Raw genomic sequence first — 16,788 nt, forward strand, 5'->3', positions numbered from 1 at the left:
TAAGCATATACCTACTTATATCAATTAGTCTCTTCTATTTAGCCGATACAAAAACTATAAATAAAACGAACGAGAATTTTTATGAAATTGCAAAAAACTGCTTAGGTGTCTAGTAATAGCTCAACTATAATACATAATTATGTATGGAGCAGCTGATAATTTCAGAGTTGTAACTCGTAATAAAAGTTTCTCAGTATGCAGAACACGTTGACCTGACGACGAGGGCATCACTGATAATTTAAATTATTTGTCGCAAAAATTAAATAAGAACCGATCGCCTTTTCTTTACTGCTCACGGCGCAAACCCGGTAGACTCTCCGACTTTTTCTTGTAAGTATTATCGGGGGATCGATAACTTAAATCCGCTGTTCGATGCAAAATTGTAAATCCTTCTTTAATATTCTATTTAAATATGAAATTTCTTAATCGCTTAAAGAAACGACTAGATTAAGTACGTTTGAGAAATTTCGGGTACATGTTTGAATCAACTAAGCTGTGTGAATAATCTACAATTACGTTCTAACTGGCAAGGGGAAAAAGACGAATTTTAGGTAACATTCAACGCTAACTGTTTGACGAATTAATTGTGACTGAAACTCTTGATCGGATTGCAATAATTGTTTTTGATACATCAATGGTTCGGATGTTCGCACGTTGACCTGTGGAACGTGTGTAAGCAGACCTCCATAGAACAAGAAATCGCATTGCGAAAATGGAGATGGATTGGCCACACAATCAGAAAAGCAGTCGAGAGCAAAGCGAGCATTGCCTTCGAATGGAAACCGCCGGGCGGCCACCGCAGACGTGGTCGCCCCGTGCACACATGGCGGCGCACAGTGGACGGCGAGCTGCGAGCGCAAGGCCTGAGCTGGACGCAGGCCAGAGCGGTTGCTGAGGACAGAACGGCGTGCCGCACGCTTGTGAAGGCCCTCTGTACCACTGGGGTACCATAGGACAGCAACAACAACAACAATGGTTCGGATTAGTTTTTCACCGCACCAACATAAAAAAAACCGGCCAAGAGCGTGTCGGACACATGAAAGGGTTCCGTAGCCATAAGATGGACCGACCACTTGACACAAAAATATATTCCATACATTTCCATTTAGTTAGGGCAACGGCACGTCATTGTTGGTCGAGTTGTCTAAAAATTACTATGATACAGAGTGCGCTATAGTTTTCGTTGTAAGTACTTACCTTCTTGGAGGTAACATACAGCACACTTTTTTCAGAATTATTGTAGCAGTATTTAAAAAGTTAAAGAGGGGGGGACGCTCTAATTTTAACTTTGCATTAATATATCACGAGACTTTTTGTTGTATTTAAAGATAACTTTCTAACCATACCCCATAACCCACACAATGGGGTATGTCGTTTTTTTTTTTGTATCAACTTTTCGCTGTGTGTGGGGGGGGGGGGGGGGGGTTGGGTGTAAAAATAATAATTTTTCGATAATTTTAAAAAGCAATTTTCGGATTATCAGTACATTTCTAGACCAATTTTCGGCAATCGGTGCAGAAACTTCGGAGAATGAGCCAGGACAGACAGACGGACAGCCATGACGAAGCTATACGGTTTCCTAGTAGACTTACGGATTCCTAAAAATGAATAGTACCAGGTATTTTGTACATCAATTATTTCTTACTTTTTATAGATTTTTGAAATCATTTTTTTTACGACACTTCGTCTGAGAAAAGAATGTCATATGTATAAGTAGTTTAAACAATGTTATCACAAAGGAAACACATCTATTGTAGGTAGATAGTGACAGTGCACGTTTAACGACGTATCTCATTATTACATTACGTACTGCACATAAAAATTTAAACGTATATAGATATACTACTACTAGAATATAGATAGTAGGACTTTCAGAGCCAAGCGGATCCAGCTAATATTTGAAATGAACCTACATGCTATGAAATAATATCTCATCACATTAAGTTTCTTGCTGATGAACAAGTATTTTATTAAATTGTCTGCGGTCGGCTATTTTCAATCATTAATAAAAACAAATATTGATATAATAGTAACATATATATAAATACTACATAATTATATTATATACTTACCTACCAATTATACCAACCTTCCTATTTTCGTCGGGGTTATAAAAGTACAAGGTAGGCCATGGGATAGGATCAAGTTGTTTCTGGCCGCACCGTGGTTCGACATCTCACAATATGTGGACATCTGCACCGAAAAAGGGTCCACTGTCGATGATGATTTTGATGATAGGTACTCTTGTATGTTTGAGTTATTTACGTAATGAGCCCTTTCCGGTTACAGATTGGGACTTAAAATAAAATATGACTTACTCAATCAAATGATGTAAGTAAGTACCTAATTTACCTATGATTATATGTATAGCGTAGTAGCATAGGGTTATTTAATATGATGTTAAGTACAATTTTTAAGTAATAAGTATTTAATACATAATTAAGTATATTGAATTATTAAAACTGAATTTATCTATATTTTTTAAATAAAATAATTTGTAAGGAAGGTAAATTTTCCATTATTATAGTTCACATTTTATGTTTACAAAGTTTAGTTAGTTGTTAAATATGTACTTAATCTATCTATACATTTTTCATATTGTTTACTGAGTTATGTGTATAAGTATTATAAGTAAGTAAGTAATTAATTATTCTGATTCGAATTAATATATTGTTTGGATAGGTACTTACTACTTATTAAGTACACTTTATTCAGACTTTTAACTTATAAGTCGGTAAGTATTCAATAAAATACAAGGTACAAGTTCAAATACTTAATTTCACAATATACCTATAATGTAAGTTATTATTTTTATTTTATGGAAACTTGAAGTTGAGCTTTTGCGGTGCGGAAGTGACGATGGCGGGTGGAGGCGGCGGCGGCATGGGGCTCGGGCTCACTGTGCGGGCGACGTTGCCGCTCCTCGCCCGCGCTCGGCGCTCGGTCTCCTCTCGTCATTGCGTGCCACCGGTCCCAGCGAGCGCCCCGTGCGAGCGCCGCCGCCTCGCGCTCCGACACAAACTTACTAACTCACTTCTCAACACCCGAAACAGACCTCCGAAAAAAAAACAACCAGCTCAAACTAGTATTACAACTTTAAAAAAACATTCCCCAAACTTTATTTACAAAACTACAGATGCGATTAGAACTTTTACGTTAGTTTACGTTACTTAAAAACTTCCCAGTGTTTAAGTTGTGCTTTTATGTATGAAGCTCCCAAGTTAAAGGCCGAAGTTCGAGATAAACCGGTAAGTTAAAAATACTAAATTCCATATTTTACGGTCTGGATAACTAGTTACAGTGTATTGTTGTATTTAAAAACTATAGTTTTAACTAAAGTGTAACTTCTACTAATTGTATTATATTATCTAACCTAAACTAAAAGCATATTGTGGGTTGTAGTGGGTGTGTTGTGTATTTTATTAGATGTGTCAGCCAGTCCGAGTCGATGGTTGGTCATTTGTTTTGTCCCCGGTGCGTGTTGGTGGTCGGCGGTGCACAAGCGATGCAGCTTGATCGACGATGCCGATAGTCTAGCGAAGGGTTCTTAGAACTGCGCTGTTGGTTTGAAAACTAAGCGTCACACAAAGGATATGGGCATTCAAATGGTCATTGTTTGTTATCTTCTCATCGGTGTTCGGTTGCAAATCATTGTCTTATAAGAAAAGCGCACTTTTGTATGTTTGTTTTTAAGGTTTTGTTTTTAAAATATTATTGACGTGAATAAGGTCTGTTAATTCGGTAACTACGGAGAGGTGAATCTTAAAAAGTTGATGATAACCAAAAATTGGTAAAAGGTCACCGTTTTCGTTAAGTACGGTTACGTTACAGTATATCTTAAACATCTATAAAATTAAATGAAGTATACCTAAATAAATTAAATGTAAATTAGAACAGTAAGGCATCGAGGAGGATGAATTTACCAACTCGCCATTTTGAGATTATTTTGCTAAAAATTCAAATTTTGAGAATAATTTTTTTGTTAAGTAACATGCACAATGCACAGGCACAGCATTACCCAAGTCCTCCTGACACATATTTTCATTTACTTATTTATTTTACTGTCGTCATATTATATTTTTCTTCATTAGTTTGACCAGGACGACACAAATTTTCCAACTGCAAACAAAGCTCCTAACTGACTTTAACCATATTTAACTTATTTGTTTAACTAACTAAGGTGTGTCATTTTTAAGTTTCCATACATTTTGAATCGGGCTGCTTCGCCAGGCATTTCTTTATCAAGCATGTCAGCAGTTAGCACACTGAATGAAATGTACCTACCTTTATAGGTAACGACCAAAGACGACATAATTATCTTATGATAATTATGTCGTCTTTGATCCATGCACGTGTATCTTATCAGTTTCAAGTAAGGTACATTTTGAATGCTATCGGACAATTTGGTCGGTGGTTACCAGCTGTACTGGTACTTCTGGCTATACCAGAAGTTTACTCAAGAAGTTTGTATAAAGTAAAGATGCATTTAGCCGGGATGTTATCTATCTTAGCTAGCTACCTACTTATATTAAGATGATACTTACTCGATTTAATACACCCATCCAAGTAATTATTTAATTTTACTTGCGATAAAATAAAATGACAAGATGAAGATTACGATAGACAGTTACAATTAAGAGTGACTGAGTAGCTGAGTACCTAATGAAATGAAAGCGAAAGCCAATAATAAAGGAGAATTACAATAGAGCTGCGACGCGACGGCGGTGGCGGCTGCAAAATAAGGGAAACGTATGTACAAAGGTTCCACTGAAGTGAGCCACGAACACAAATTTAGGCGTCTCCATGAATCAAATTTATAATACAATGAATTAAGTATATAATAATCGTATAAGTATCATATTGTAACAGGAATATATTCCTGTTATATACAAACTTTAAAAAAACCGGCGTTATACTATACTGTCTTTCCGTATTTACCTACAAATTGTAAACAGTATAAAATATGAATTGAATAATAATTTGGCTCATTAATTATTTGCAAAAGTTAACCACATACAGAGATAGCAACAGTAGGCAAATAATTGCAATTAATTGTTGGTCAACCCTGATGAAAGTGGCCCACTGTGCGGCTTAAGTTTTGATTATTATTTATTTCTGAATTTCTAGTAATTATTGTGATAAGTACGTAGATCATTTCTGGAATCGGGATTGATACGCTCGCGAGGAATGAAAAGTTTCAATGACAGCACCAAATTACTCATCTACTCGGAAAATAACAGCGCATCAGACCCCTTAGCATGAATTTTCATCGTGAACTGTAAGTAGAGTTCATCGAGTAATTTTGTATGAAAATATGAACAGCGCCCCTGGCGGTCGGTAGCAGAACTAAAATTTCCCTACAAAATTCATCGAGTAATTTCACGTCACGTTCACGATGAAAATTCATGCTAAGGGGTCTAAATATTACCAACTAAAAAAGTAAACATTGTGTTTAAATAAAAAAATATAAATTAAAAAAAATGCCACTATTTGGTGTAGGCATTTCAACCGTGGAACTTTTAGATTGCTCGCAAGTAGGTTAGGTTAGCGAGTGTACGCTTTAATTCAAATTATAATTATGTTTCATTGCATAGTATAATCCTTTTGTGGCTTCAGGGGCCGCGTGACAGAGCCCGACGTAATGTTGCGGCATATTTTAGTAAATAGCGTCTTTTACATACAAAGGGAACCCTTCTGAAATGGATTCATTACTTGAGGCCACTGTTGGTCTTGTCTGAACAAATCTTGACACCTTCCTATTTAAATACAATTGCATAATAAAATTATAAATAAATAAGGATATGGTAAGTGTTTAGAAATGGTTTAGAATAATTAGGTATCATTGTGGCAATGATGTAAAATTAAAAAAATATTGTTATGGTTTGGTCTCTGTTTTGTCCAAATTACACAATCTAGTTATCCTATTATAAATGCGAAAGTAACTGTGTCTGTCTGTTACTCTTTCACGCCAAAACTACTGAACGGATTTGAATGAATTTTGGTATACATACGGTCTAGACCCTGGGAAAGAATATAGGCTACTTTTTATCCCGGAATTCCCACGGGAAAACTTTTTAAGGCGAAGTGAAGCGAGCGGGAACAGCTAGTGGTCAATAATTTTGCGTCTTTTATAATTTACGCGAAATTGACCGCCGCCGATTTTAAAATCTTTTGAACTTTATGCGTGCTTTAATTTCGCAACTTATTAGGTATATTTTTAAAAAAAGCTCGCGGGAATGCTATTTTACGAACTAGAGTTAGAGGTCCTATCCGTAGATCCCAGGTTCGACCATCCTAAAGGAACATTTGGTTTTGTGGGATGTATGTAATAGCATAAGTTGTTTTCTTTGAATAAAGATTTATTCTATTCTATTCTAACGCTGCATTCTAACACCAAAAAGAATAATACAATTAACTTAATTAGGGAACAAAAGTCCGTTTAAGCTTTTATCGCTCAAAGCGATCTCTTTCAGAGAACCTTTAGATGGATGAACAAAAATATTGACATTGGGTGCAGTGTACTTTTAAAAAGGAATATACCTAGTTCACCGTACTTAGTAGAACAGCGATCACAAATTGGCCAGTTGGGAGCTGCAAAGCTCACAGAGCGAGGGCGGCGCGGGCACAAGGAAATCGGGTCAGTTATCAATTAGTACCGGAACTGTTGATGAGAAAAGCAAAAGACTAATTAGACATTATTACCGGAGTATCGCTGAGAACTTTGTCAATCAATGATAGTTAGGTGCTGTTGTTTAGTTATTTTTTTAGCTTTTTCGTTGCTTGTTTTTCTTTTAAGCTTTACAAGTTTGGTTACAAATTACAAATATGTACTGTACAATGTAATCAATATAAATATTTGTAAACTTTATAAAAATAATGAATAGTTTTATTATTAGGTACTTACCTCATTTTTTTAGGGTGAACGGACACTCTTATTTGCACAACTAGGTTTTGGTCATTGGCTGTAATATATAAACTTTGTACGAATTTCTTTTGGTGGTTTAGATAATATACCAGAAACTTCCTTATTAAAATTTTCATAATCCATGATTGCCAATACTTCGTATATTGATGAAATTTTATCCGTATTCGAAGGCAGATCCACAATAGTTAAAAAAATTGCTGGATGGTTACTTTGATTACATAACGTAGAAACGTAGGTACATATAGCTGAAAGCGCTCTCTCATAGTCATACTCGTATGCATTCAAAACGGTCTAACGCTACAGAAGAGTAGGGATAAACATTGTGCACGTCAAATATCCTTTGAAATACCGTTTGGTGGAATTGCCTCGCTGTGAGCGATGGTAGAACCATGGTCATCCAGCCATCCCAATGAACGCAAATTGCATTCAGTGATCCATCCTTTTAAACCTTTCTTTTCACGGTAGGCATAAGTACTAAATATTGTTGTACATCGACCGCAAAAAAGTGGTGTTGTACTTATTATCGTTTCTAAGTTATGTGTATTTGTGTCGTGTTAGTTCCCAAACCAAAGACTGTTCTTTGATGTGTTCTTAGTCAATATTTAATAAAAATGTGCTGTGCATATATATGTTTGAAGATCATTAGTTATTTTCTAGTTGATGTTGGGTTTTGACTAATTTCAATATGTGCTCCAATTTGGAAATTTAATAAGGTGTTACTCAAACCATATTGAATGAACATGGTATAAGAAAGCAACGATGCTGAAGCAAAACCCGAACTATCTACTGGATACACAATTCTATTACCTCTCTCTTATCCATCTGTATTTCATGAACCATCTGTCAAGATACTGTGGCCAATGATGTATCAAATCCCACCGGTCGCCTGCATTATGCTGAGTCACGGCCCTTTTTACCCACCGATTGTTTAATGCAAGTGGTCCAACCACTTCTGTGTAACCTGACTGCCCAATTCAAACTAACACTTTTCACTAATTTGAATAAAATGTAGATTTAATTACTTATTGAAGAACGGATGGTGTAGCGGATAATGATATCCAGCTATGGTGATAGTGCTAAAGATCCCAGGTTTCATTACTAAGGCCCACAGTGTTAATGTTAATTTAAACTAAGAGGAATGAAGTATTTAAATTATGTTCTCTAGCGGTTCCTTCCTCTTCCTACGCGCTGCTATAAAATGAATAGTCATATCGTCATCACAACTTTGAAACTTTTAATAACTATTCCCCGGAGATTTGAATACAGTTTTAATGTAAATGGTTCGTAATTCTCCGAAAATTTGGCCCATTTCAATGCTAATTCACTCGGTGCTGGTGGCTTCAGCAAGGCTTTCACGGAACAATTAGTACCTGCTCTATTTTAGTTGAAAATTCATTTCCGATGTTTGTTCAGGTATGTGTGTGCAATGCAATTTGTATAAAATGCATACTTAACGATAATTGCAATTTAATGTATCAATGTTATTTATTTTATAGGACAGATTTATTTAAAGGATGAACTCATGACGATAATTGGTTATACCTACCTATGTTAGGTTAGTAACGTATATGTAATTTTGTGCTGATAATCTGTTAAATTATGATAGACTTTATTACATCGACAGTAGGTATTTTGACTTAATTAAAAAATATAAGTGAGTAAACTTATATTTAAATAAATACATGTTATACCGACCTACCTACATACAGACACATAACTACAACTTCAAAGATTAACCGGAAGATCGGCGAAATTCCATACCATACGTTCTCAGTCTAGATCTCAGACCCCCAGTATTTTACCAAATGAGTCACTGTGGATTAGTCACTTACTAATAATAATATTGATGCAGTAACCACTTAGGTATACCCTCAACTCATTCTCGATTCTCGGCAAGCTTAGGTCCTCTTGTCTTGACTAGTGCTTATTCGGGATTATACATAAAGCCACTTAATGCTGCTTGCAGGTCCATATAATGATGGAATGTGCAGTAATTATGTGGCTGTGTGATGTACGTACATAATCATCATAGCGTTTAATTAAGAATAAATGACTGATTCTACGTATTTCCTATTATTCCAATAAATGGACTATGAACGAGTGTATAATATACATTTAATTCATACATACACATATTTATTATTATAAGTACTTACCTACTTAAGATAGATTTTCGCAACTCGGTCGGAACTCGTACGTTTTTGTAATCAATACCGTACCGATTTCATTTTTAAAATACCAATGGTCTGGGTAGTAAAAATCACCAAGTGACCACCATCACTCAATTGGTTGACCCTATTTTTTTCGATTTATTCCAAAACCTACCCCAATTAAAAATAACATAATAGAAACAATTATGACATTCCAAAGGCCGTTAAAAATGAACAAAAACAGGTTTATTTTTAAGAACTTGGTAGATGTATTGTATATCTATTGTAAGTAGGTATATAAATAGACCATCGAATTTAGTCGCCTCGCCTCTTTGACACCTTCTTGGAAGAGCTAACATTTTTTTCCGCATATATATATATATATATATATATATATAATACGTAGTTCCTACTTACCAACACCTAACCCTAAACCAAATATAATTTATTTGATGCTATCATAATTATTGTGATATTCGGTCAGTCCTGGGGGTCACTCTTGCTCACCAAAAACGAAGCATGGGTGCATTTCTTTGCATTAAACGTACCGATAGCACACTCTCGTTCATTAGTTTTTTGTAAACATCGAGTAACCCTGGTGCCGGCAGGAGGCGAGTCTAACTCGGCCCGGCCGGGTGTGTGCCCTCCCCCATCCTGGAAACCGGTTTTGGACTAGCATGTGCCGGCTGTGCATCGACCTTGCCTTCGTGCGAGCGGAGCTACTTTGTCTAAAGGTTTAGTTTAGTATAGGTGTTGAGATGCTAGGAGGAACAGTAGCCATGTAGTACATTCTTATGAAAGAACCTCCATCTAAAATTTATTGAAGTGGAGTAACGATTTTGTAAGAAGGCACGCAAGCTATTCTGTCACGATTACGATCATCATCATCATCATCACTCCACTGCACGTCCACTGCCTATCCAGACCTATGCCTGTTGTGCCACAAATACTCTCCGAGAAAATCGCAACCAGGATTAATTGCCTAGGTACAAAGATTGCGTGCATCAAAGAACGTTATTGAATCGCAATGAGCTTCCATTGCTCATCGCTCATGCTTGATTATCTAATGCACAACAAAATTGTAAGTAACTAACGGGTTTATTAGTAAAACATTGGCTGTTTTTACTAGCTCAGTATAATCTACCTGCTTCATTATAAAGCAGCCGACTGTGTCATGACTCGGAGTCCAACAGCTAAGTAGGTAACCTACGTTGGTACTTTATTGTCTGTTTTATACTAATAAACTAGATTTCTCCGTTTTTTTACCTTGTGTGGTCGACACTATTTTTTTTTTACAAAATTTGTAATATTTTCAATTATGTTCATCGCTAATCGCAATTGCAAGAAATTGCAGTAACTGTAAAGTAGTTTAACGTAAAATGACACAAGTTTATTTTTGCATCTTTGGTAACTAAAACACATTTATTAGACAATAGTATTTTTCAGTTAGATGAGATTATTGGAAATACATTTCTTGAAGTTGTCGCAGATACACCTTTAGTTTCTGTCCAATACTGAAACACTGAAACTTATTACCGTTTGAAACTTCAGTTCCTACTAATGCATTCTCGTTTGAAACAACGAGTTTACAAGTTGAATTGTTACCCTTGATTTTCAATTCAAGCCTGACTGCGCAGGTTGGAATTCAAAATGATTTCGAAACGTTAAGAAGTAAAGTAATAAAGTGTTTGGCGGCGCAATAAACGTAAACTTTTCGATTGGTTCCGAACTTATCCGTGATTTCTTCCAACCGCAGGAGAGGAACGTCCGTTCCATCTGAGTCTTCAACTTCTGGACTAATATGAAAAGCAAAAGTTTTATTCGCTCAGTGATTTTATACAATGGTTGTGGTGGACAGAATTTTTTGCTTACAGGTGGTGCTTTGTGATTCTTTCTATGAATACAAGTGAGCTTTCGAAACTTTTGAAAAGACTGTGGGCAAAAAATATGAAATATTCGTATATACCTACTTGTTTTTAATTCATAATACTTTATTCATGTTGACTGGAAGTCAAATAAATTATTAAGTTTAATTTTCTATTTAAAATGATGATGCTACTTGCTTTGAGTGATAAATGATATGGTGATGTCAAATTTCAATTAAGTATAAGTATTTACCTATATTATCTAGTCTGAAATTTCTTCTATGCTATATCAATATTTATTTAGGTCACGTACCAATCAGGCTTAAAGATATCAGCTGATTAAGTGAGCCCGAAACTCAGCATCGGCTATGGCCTAAAACTACATATTTGACAGTAAACACCCTCAAAACTGCATCCGTCATCTGTCAGCGGATTACTGTGTGCCTGATCGGTGGAATTCTGGAAATGTCCGAATGTCGACTGACCTATCTTGATAATGAATCTCACCAGCGAAGAAAGTTACTTTTCATTACTCATGCTCTGAAAGTAGAGAGTAAAAATAGAAATTCTACCGCCCAAAAAGGCATGAAAATAGTTATTTTCATGATCAGGGAAATCTTCTTACTTGATTTTAAAATGCGATGGCTGATGATGAATTTCAAGTAAAAGCCTTCTTAAACCACGCACTTGATGAAAATTACCCTGTAACGATGACGATGGTTAGGGAATGTTTTTGTTTGTTTATATAGGTACGCAGTCATGTTTTACTTTTTCATAGCATTGGTAATTTCGTAATTTCGCACAGTCTCTCAGTACCTCAGGGCCTAACTAAGCGGCTTTCCCACGTTGTACTACGAGTATTCCTACTACTAGTTATTTGTACCCTTTTGAATAAATGCACAATCTAGAATCTAGATGTGCAGGTCTCCTCACGATGCTTTCCTTCACCGTAAGAGTAGTAAGAGTAGGTACATGGTATAATTATACTTAAATTTCTTATTTCTAAAGCATTCATTGGTGCAATGGTGCATGCCATGCATGGCAGGATTCGAACCAACTGCCTTACGAATGAGAGCCGAGAGCTTATATATCCGTTGCACCACCACACCTCATTCATCTTACCGTTCACACAAAATAATTAATACTCCTGTCTAAATCGGCAGATTTTGCAGTTAATTTTTGCGGCGAACTTAAAATTGTTAGTTTTTCTGGGAACTTGAGCAAGCGCCGACTCCCGCTGAATAAACTCACGTACACAATTCCGATGCCTCGGAAAATGGTGTTCAGTCGAAGTGCCACCTTCTACGTGATTTACTATAGCATTCTCGGGCCCCGCTTTCGATCAATGCTTTTGAAAGCTGAAGTTAGTGTATGATTTTGCTACTAAAGAGTTGGCAAATATACTTACTTATCATAATCCAATGTATCAAAACATTTTGCTGTCGTTAAAAAAATTAACCTATCGTACATTGAAACCCGGATTGACTGCGAATTTGGTAGTAATTTTTTTTTAGAACTTCTTAAAGTGCAGTAATTGTTAAAATAGGTGGGCAAAATTATTCCACACTGGGCTTTCCTGATTGTGGTCACTAATTACAAAACTCATCTACCAATCCCTGGTAATCCTCTTCTACTCCTAAAGTACACCCACCGCTTATTTGGCAGATTATGACCGTATCAGATTTGTTTGCTTGCAGATTTTAAAACCTGTGTCGGCCTTATTTCTCTGGCGAATAACTTCATTTCCGATGAGATGTTTTACAGAAATCCAGAGCAAGCTGAGTGACTTTAATCAGTAAACGATCCCAAACCTTAGTCAGTGTCCATTTTTTACTGCATACGGCATACCATTTTACTATTGTATTTGTATTTTAATGGGTCTTACCTGTAAATAAAGAACTTATATTATTATTATTATTATTATACATATACGCCAGGACTGGTAGAACCACAAAGTTTGCTTTGTGGGTAGAACGCACTAGTTGAAAACCTTTGTCATCGAACTTTAAAGAATGACTGTGACGAATACGTGACCATGCAAGCTTCCCGAATGCAGCCCAACTCAGTTCAATACCCTTTGCAGCCTCTTTCTAAGAATGCCTTCTTCCTAATTAACCTTAATTTAGTTTGACGAAATTTCGCAAAATGTCATGAAATGTCTTCATCATCCACCTAAATTGTAGCTTTATACAGGATGTTTGGTAAATGTACCGAAAAAAAAACGCTTATAGTTGTCGTTCATCGGAAGTATTTTATAATTTGAGAACTATGTCTATGGACATAGACTCAAAAGTAATTGAGATATTAAAAAAACTAAGTACTTTTTCAATAATTACCCAATAAATCATATTAGGTACCTACTTATATAATTTTATTTTAAAAGCTTTTTCCCTTCCTGACGATGTAAAATAATTCACAATAAGACACATTTAATACGCGAAATTTATAAGCGATATCATATATTATATCTTTGTAAGGCAGAGTGCCTTTTGTCAGTAAATTTGCCGAACACCCTGTATAAAAAGTCCAGAGTTTTCAGCTTAAACATTCCCCCAGTCAAAGTTAAGGATGAATGAAGTCTCAGAGGCTTGAAAGGATTACAACTGTTTCCCTCTATTGAATGAGAATCTATCCCGAACTTAACTCGTTCCCAGTCTTTTCTTACAATGAAAATAATCATCTTCTTATTATGGACTTCTTATTAAACTCTTTTTTAAAGTGAGTTGCGAAATGAGATTAAAGTTTCCGGGAGACTCAAAACAATAAAATAAGTATAATGTTACTTTAAAATCTTAATTTCCTTTAAACAATGGCGTATAATATAACTACAAATATAAACTTACAGGCAGCTGGCACTGCCATGAAGTGGTGCAACTTGTAGGAAATGAGGGTTTATCGTCGGAACACAAAGCGCGGAAGTCCATGGAAAGGCTCCGAGCAAACAGGGGCATGTGTAAGCATTCACTTAGTAATGTTTATGAGTTTACAGTGCACTGGTACTGGTGCTATAGCTTAGAGAGTGCCCGAGACCTACTACTCTATGTATGTTCAGCGAGTATTTACGTGGAGCACAGGGGTATAATCGTGACAGTTCTGACATTGCGAAAAAGAGACGCTTAGCTACATTAAGCGTGAGAAAGAAACGTTAAGCTGTAAATGTTTTTTGTCCTTTTTGCTATGGCGCCTGTTTACGTCAGTTCTTTGTGCCAAACAATGAAACAAATGAAAAATCTGTGCCAAACAAAGGCTGACAGTTACAACAAAATTTTCTAAATGCTATTTATTTTTGATTTGCTAGTGATTTGTGGGTGTTTATTAAGTTTATTAGACTATTATCATCACTTAACGAGTGTGTGACATGGGTGGGTGGATTTTGTTCGGTTGTATAGAGCATAATGAACGAAAACACGATGGAATGATGGATGAGATATATTTTCACATGTAAGTAGATACTATCAAGTTTAACAAGCTTACATTCATCATAGTACTATCTATTGGCTCGATTTTAATATAAAACGATACTAATTTTAATACTGTAAGGTCTTTTAGTATCAGTTTTAAGTAAAAATTACGAGGTACCATATCATAACAAATCACATGGTGTTGCAAGTTATTGAAAATTTATTTTACCCACAAATATTATAGTATGCAAAGAAAATACTAGAAATTGTAACGGACTCGGGTTGGGTTTACAAATGGGGCGCACGAATTCGGTTTTTGTGAAGATTGTATTTTGTAGAAGTCATTCTCCTCTTTCAAATGAGGTGCCTCTTATTGTGAGGAAACGTTCGTTTATTTTTTTTTCTTCCATGTGTGATTTCTTCTGTATAATATAAAGTTTATTGTATTGATACGAAATACGTGTTTCCTTTAAAAAAAAACCCATCACATATTTGGCCCACGATTATAATGCTCATGCTCATCCATTTATCTCTTTCATAGGTTTCCAACAGAAAAAAAAAATATCAAGAAAATGGATAGACATTACCGGTCGCACAAATTGGGAACCAAGGAAACATACAAAAATTGTGTTCGGCACATTTTGAAGAGGATTGTTTCGATTGGACGAAGACAATGAATTATACAATCCACTCAGTTTGTGTATATTAAATAATTATATTGAAATCAAATAAGTATGAGTAAAGTTTTTTTTCTTATATCGTCGGTTGACAGGAAAAACTCACTAAGGCTGATTTTTCAATATTCAGATAAATGTTATCTGGGTAATACAAACATTGAGAAACATTGAGACGCAACAGCATCAAAATTATTTCCCAGCAAAACTTTTGTCTGGCTATTGAAAAATTAGCCTTTAGTGACTTTTTCCTATCAACCGACGATATACTCAAGTTTTGTTTTTGTTATTATGATAAGTTAAATTTCCCCATATTTAGGTTTTATTTTTTTGTCGGCAACATCTATGGTTTGAGTGAGAAAGAGAATAGTGCACACGGCGATTGCGAATCTATTTGTAGTTGATCTGAGACGTGGAGCTATTTAGTCCAATTTTTTTCAATCGTAATTGGTCTGTGGCCGGTTCGCCATGCATAAGCCACTAACATTACAGAGGAATTAAATTTATCATGGCACTATTACTAAAATATTAAGTTAAAAAAAATATTACTTACACTCAAAATTCTTCAGATTGGTAAATAGAAAACAGTACTATGGTACTACTTACCTGAATAAAAATCTTCAGGTGACATAAATTGGTACGGATGAAATACTTTTCTATTTCGCTTCGACAAGCTCCGTAAATAGCTCAAGCCAGTTTCCGTGTATGAAATGTTTCAGGAAATGGGAATGCGGCACTACTACGTGCAAACATGTAAACACACTTTACATTTTATTTCGTGTCCAGTTTTATGCTTATTTATAACTATGTAGGTATTTATGAAATGAAAAATATGACCACCAAAATAATATTGAGTTCATATTTTCATATTCACTTAAATCCAAACATAGCTTTTGAGTGTCGGCTGTAGCTTCACTGAACCGTACACTGCCTATGTCCCATAGATCTCCACGCATCCGTTTGTAGCAGTATTGTACAGCAATACGGTTGTTTTTCGTTTAAAATCCGGTGCGATCAGGGGCAAATTACGAGACCCGTCTGTAGAGCGGAACAGGCCAATGCGGCCCAGGCGCATCTACGAGCAGTAATGTCGATGCACTCTGCAAGGTTACACTGAAACCACTCTCATTAGCCAACAACTCTTCTAGGGCTTATCGTGCAGACAATACGGTTGCTCGTTGCATGGTGCTAACGTCGCGTGCATTATACAGGTTGCACGACTGCACGTTACCTGTTCTGACTGAGATCTGATGCAATGACAGTGTAATGACGCTTTTAAAACGCTTTCGTTCTTCCTTTCATCGCTGTGTTGCGAGTTAGGAGCTGAGTTACATGTTAGCGATGTGCGACTTGTTGTTATTATTGTATCGTTTATCAGACAAAAGCTTTTACAGTGCCTACAATACGATGGAATAATTCGTCACTTTTTAGGTGATAACAAAGCGGGAGGTCGTTATTATTCTGAGGGTGGTAAGAATAATGTCCAGACGAGACGGGTTATTATATAAAGCGACCAAACAAAGGTACACCTAATAATCTGGGCTTTCCCTGTTATCTTGTTAGGTACAGTTTCATTGAGGCGGAAAGTATTCCCGCAGAGCTCAGTATCGAATAGTTACGAAACGTAAACTTGGTGTTGATGTTCTCAGCCCACGGCAGCGGTTGACAGTCTACAGATGAAATGCGGGCGAGCGCGAACTAGTGGCATCATCGCTACATAATATGTAGCTACACATACAGTACAAACAATCAGGCTGATACCTAACCTGGATA

The 16,788-nt window shown here is 36.0% G+C and overlaps 1 protein-coding gene across 2 annotated transcripts in view; it reads left to right on the forward strand.

Moving 5' to 3' along the window:
• Positions 1 to 2,889: 2,889 nt before the first annotated feature.
• The window catches only part of LOC105381784 (carboxyl-terminal PDZ ligand of neuronal nitric oxide synthase protein), an 85,513-nt gene continuing 71,614 nt past the window's right edge, over positions 2,890 to 16,788 (forward strand). For both annotated transcript variants that reach the window (XM_038121752.2, XM_038121757.2), the window contains exon 1: positions 2,890 to 3,248. The gene's annotated coding sequence lies outside the window, so the exon portion shown is untranslated. The remainder of the gene's footprint in view (positions 3,249 to 16,788) is intronic.

This window comes from Plutella xylostella, chromosome Z (genome assembly GCF_932276165.1).
Source record: "Plutella xylostella chromosome Z, ilPluXylo3.1, whole genome shotgun sequence".
Lineage (NCBI taxonomy): Eukaryota > Metazoa > Arthropoda > Insecta > Lepidoptera > Plutellidae > Plutella > Plutella xylostella.